The 5,335-nt window shown below is 49.6% G+C and overlaps 1 non-coding gene across 1 annotated transcript; it reads left to right on the top strand.

Annotated features, from left to right (window-relative positions):
• The first annotated feature begins 5,050 nt into the window (after window positions 1-5,050).
• Window positions 5,051-5,122, top strand: TRNAQ-CUG (transfer RNA glutamine (anticodon CUG)). Its single transcript has one exon. It is a non-coding gene; the product is annotated as a tRNA-Gln (tRNA).
• The last annotated feature ends 213 nt before the right edge of the window (window positions 5,123-5,335 follow it).

The following is a 5,335-nucleotide window of genomic DNA, read 5'->3' as shown; positions in this document are numbered from 1 at the left end:
GCACTCTGGCTTTTGAATCCAGTGATCCGAGTTCAAGTCTTGGTGGGACCTTTGATTTTTTTAGATTGTTTTTATAAATGTGATATAATTTTTTTTAATGTTTCAATGAATATGAATAGCAATGGTTTGCTGGCAGAGACAAAATAAATCAAAGGAAGCACAAAATATACTATACAAAGAAATTATATGCTCTAAGTATACCTGCTATATAATAACGTAATACTACTAAAAATAATAATACTAATAATAATAAAAATTACATACTATCAATAAGGTAAGAAAGGACAGACCTAAAAAAAAAAAATCAAACTTGCGTACTAATGCTGGCCATATATCAGAAAGATATTGTTCCAACCAACTTAGTTGGCTGGTTGAAATGATAGTCTGGTAGTGTGTGGGAGCATCCGATAATCAGCAGTTTGCCCACACGCACTGAAAAATGTCCCAAAACGGTCTGTCCAACTATTTGGGGGGGGGGGAAACAAATTTGTTTGATTTTTATTCCCAATTAATCACTCTAGCTTTCCCCCCAAACTGAATGATAAGTAGGAGGACTCTGGCTAGCAATGCCACTTTCATCTTTACCATTACTGGAGCTCCCTGTCAGCAGTGGAGCTGTAGGAGAGGATCAGAAGCAGCTGTGGCAGTTCATCACTGTCGTGCTGCCCCTGTCAGCCAGGCAGCAGTAGAGAGAAGGACGAGGGCTGCTGCATGTCAATGTCACTGCTACTCAGACCCCCCTTCCCCCTCACCGTCACACCTGTGATCACTGCTTATCCCCCCCTGCCTGGCACCCGAGATTACTGTAATTGCAATTGCTACACACTACCACCCCCGCCGGCACAATTACTACACACACACACCCCTTCCCCAAGCACCCATAATTACAGCACACACACTCCCCTCTTCCCAGCACCTGCAATTATCACACATACACACACCCCCGCAGCCGCAATTACTGTACACACTCCTCTCCCCGGGACCTGTGATTATCACCCCACTCCCTGGCACCGGCAATCACTGCACACCCCACTCCCAGCACCCACGATCACCGTGCTCCCCCAGCCAATTCATGGAACTGACATACAAATAGTTATCAGGTATTATATTTTCCAGATGAGTCTTTTTGCAGCAAGGGCCGGTGCTAGGGTGTTCGGCGCGCCCCTGCAAACTATAAATTTGCGCCCTCCCATACTTTACAAAGGGATAGCGCACATAATACCCCCTGTACCAGTGACGCTTACACAAGTAACACCCCATTACCAGTGACGCTTACACATGTAACACACCCTGTAGTGGTGACGCTTATACACGTAACGCCCCCTGTAGTAGTGACGCTTACACACGTAACGCCGCCTGTACCAGTGCCACTTACACACGTAACGACCCCTGTAGCAGTGCCGCTTGCACACGTAATGCCCCCTGTACCAGTGCCGCTTACACACGTAGCACCCCCCTGTACCAGTGCCGCTTATACACGTAACACCTCCCTGTACCAGTTCCGCTTACACACATAACGCCCCCTGTAGCAGTATCGCTTAGACACGTAACGCCCTCTGCAGCAGTGCCGATTAAACACCAGTGACGCTGTACCAGTGACGCTTAAACAAACTATGCCGTAATCACACATACACACATAGATACACACACCACACACATATATATATATATATATATACACTGTACATACAGTACACACATACATACACAGTCACACATATATACAGTATACACAGATACTGTATACTCATACACACACTCACTCTATTTCCAGACACTTACAAAAGGAAGTCTGGCTGGCCGACGCACAACAACCACTGCCGCCACCATACACGAGGGACGGCTGGTGCAGGAGAAGGCTGTCATAGCCCTCCATGCGCCGCGTGCACAGACCCGCCGCCTCCTCCGCACAGGTGACGCTGCCTCCCACCATCACCAGAGCCGATGCCCTCACTGCAAACCACAGGGCCTGCCCTGCCGCCCGAAAGCCCTGAGCCCTTCCTACCGCCCTGCATGTCTGTGTCCCCTTCCTACCGCCCTGCGTGTCTGTGTCCCCTTTCTACCGCCCTGCGTGTCTGTGTCCCCTTCCTACCGCCCTGCGTGTCTGTGTCCCCTTCCTACCGCCATGCGTGTCTGTGTCCCCTTCCTACCGCCCTGCGTGTTTGTGACCCCTTCCTACCGCCCTGCGTCTGTGTGTCCCCTTCCTACCGCCCTGCGTGTCTGTGTACCCTCCCTAATGCCCTGCGTCTGTGTGTCCCTGCCATGCCTCTGTTGGTCCCCGCCCTGCGTCTGTGTCCCGTCCCTACCGCCCTGCGTCTGTGTCCCGTCCCTACCGCCCTGCGTCTGTGTCCCGTCCCTACCGCCCTGCGTCTGTGTCCCGTCCCTACCGCCCTGCGTCTCTGTATCCGCTCCCTACCGCCCTGCGTCTCTGTATCTGCTCCCTACCGCCCTGCGTCTCTGTATCCGCTCCCTACCGCCCCCATCCCTCCACCCGCAGCATCGACATACTCCCTGCCTCATCTGCGGTCCCCCCCGCACCCACTACATTCTGCACATTGTGCCCTGCAGGCGCTGGTCACACCGTCGCAAGGGCCTACACCCCCTTCACCATCGGACGCCCTTTCCTCCTCCAATATTTAACCACTACCAAAACTAGCAACGCAGGTAATACTCCTTATAATACAAATATTGAACCCCAAAAAGGCGTGCAGGGGTTAAGGGGCGTAGCCCCTTCCGACGGTGTGAAGAGCGCCCGCAGGGCGCGATGAAGCACCTAGTATATATATATATATATATATATATATATATATATATATATATATAGAAACCCCCCTCAACAAATCCTGTGTTTGCCCCTGCCTAGGCCCTTTGGAGAGACAGAGAGAGAGTGTGCCAGCACACACCCCAGCGCTATAACCCAAGAAAAAAAAAACACAGTATGTTCCTTCCAATAGTGCTGAAACACCTGTATACCGCCAACCATGTGCCCCCCCCCCCCCTCTTGAAAACCCACTGTCACCGTCTGTAAGCAGGGGAGAGTCCGGGGAGCTGCCTCTCAGCGCTGTGCTGTGGATAGAAATGGCGCTTGTGAGTGCTGAGGGAGAAGCCCCGCCCCCTCGGTGGCGGGCTTCTGTCCCGCTCAAAATATGTAAAACATGGCAGGGGCTCTTTTATATACATGTACAGTGCCCAACTGTACATGTATATATCTCTTATTGGGGTGGTATTCATGTGACCGCCGGTCAGCTGACCGACATTCACATGACCTCCTCCACGAGCCCGACGGCTCACTATCCCGATGGTCGGCATGCCGACCAACAGGGACTATTTCCACTCGTGGGTGTCCATGACACCCATAGAGTGGGAATAGAACCCGTGGCGACCGCAGGTCGCCACCGAGCCCGCAAGGGGCTTGCTGCACTCGCCCCTCCCCGCCGGGATCCCGGCGTCGGTATGCTGCCGGGATCCCGGCGTCGGTAAGCTGACCGGCGGTCAGGAGACCGCCGGTCACCAGTACTACACCCCTCTTATTGCCATAGGAGAGGTTTATATTGCTGCCCAGGGCGCCCCCCTTTGCGCCCTGCACCCTTACAGTGACCGGAGTGTGTGCGGTGTATGGGAGCAATGACGCACAGCTGCAGTGATGTGCGTTACCTCAGTGAAGCTCACGAAGTCTTCTGCTGCCTTTGAAGCCTTCTTTCTTCTCATACTCACCCGGCTTTTTCTTCTGGCTCTGTGAGGAGGACGGCGGCGTGGCTCTGGGACGAACGTCCAGGGCGAACCTGTGTTCCAATACCTCTGGAGCTAATGGTGTCCAGTAGCCTAAGAAACAAGACCTTGCAACTCAGAGAAGTAGGGTTGCTTCTCTCTCCTCGGTCCCCCGATTCAGGGAGTCTGTTGCCAGCAGTGCTCCCTGAAAATAAAAAAACCTAACAAATATACTTTCTTAGCAGGAAACTCAGGAGAGCTCCCTGCAGTGCACCCATCTCCTCTGGGCACAGTCTCAAACGGAGGTCTGGAGGAGGGGCATAGAGGGAGGAGCCAGTGCACACCCAGAGTCAAAGTCTTTCTTAAAGTGCCCATGTCTCCTGCGGAGCCCGTCTATTCCCCATGGTCCTTACGGAGTCCCAGCATCCTCTAGGACGTTAGAGAAAGAATAGGTATGGATTCTTTTATAAAGGATTGGGGATGTTAAAACGTAATTTTAGACTCACACCCTTTATGAGACAACGGTGATATTAATTTCCAATCAGGACAAAGGAAATGGATTGGACCAGGCTGGTTTAAATAGTGTTTGGATTCAAAGCAACTCTTATCCTCTGATGAAACTGTCATATTTACTGTCAACGGTGAAGTGCATTAAGACCCACTAATACCGCTGCCTGGACTTTACCTCCAAATACTAATTGTGTCCACTTATATTCAGGGAGCTTTCCAGGACTGTGGAAAAAGGGGGAAAAATGTGGATATTGGTCGAGTGACACTCCATAAAGATGCATGGCATAGGCTAAGAACCCAATTATTCCCAGCATAAGCCCTAATTCCAACTGCGCTAACTTGGCGAAGGTAGAGTGACCATATTATCCTTTTACCTGGGATGCTCATGGATTACACAGGTTCTGTGGCTGATTAAAACCAGCTGAAATGTAGGCTTGAAGTCAGCCAGCCACAGAACCTGTGTAATCCATGAGCGTCCCAGGTAAAAGAGATAATATGGTCACTCTAGCAAATGAAACATTCAAGGGAGGTTGAACATAGCACCGGACGTTTTATGATACAGAGCAGGCGCTCTCCCTTTTATTAACATCTCAAACAGGTTAATGCATGGTACCACCAATAATTGGATTTAAGGGTTGAGCATAGTGCATTGTGCCCTGAGTTGGTGCTCTATAAACACAATTTATTTACTGTAATTAATTTAATATTTTTTTCTGAATTTGTTAATAAGAAACTTTTGGCCTAGAGATGCCATGAAAAACTTTTTGATACGCTAGGACATTGCGATTCCAAAACGTTTGAGAACCACTGGCCTAGCACAACCCTACTAACAGGTTCCATGGTGTAATGGTTAGCACTCTGGACTCTGAATCCAGCGATCCAAGTTCAAATCTTGGTGGGACCTTATTTAGATATTTAGTGTAAAAATAATACACAAAAATTATACATTAAAAAATATTTATGCATGTGTGTGTATTTATATTAGATAGGTCTCACAAAGTTCCATGAGACAAAATATGCAGAGGTGTGGCTTAGTGTACATAGACCTCTTTGTGATGAAAAGCTGCTGTTACTATATGCTGCTGTAGATGAATTAACTTTGAGTCACTTGGTGACT

This window comes from Pseudophryne corroboree, chromosome 11 (assembly GCF_028390025.1).
Source record: "Pseudophryne corroboree isolate aPseCor3 chromosome 11, aPseCor3.hap2, whole genome shotgun sequence".
Classification (NCBI taxonomy): Eukaryota; Metazoa; Chordata; class Amphibia; order Anura; family Myobatrachidae; genus Pseudophryne; species Pseudophryne corroboree.
The sequence above is the reverse complement of the archived record's forward strand: the minus strand, read 5'-3'. Positions and strand labels throughout refer to the sequence as shown.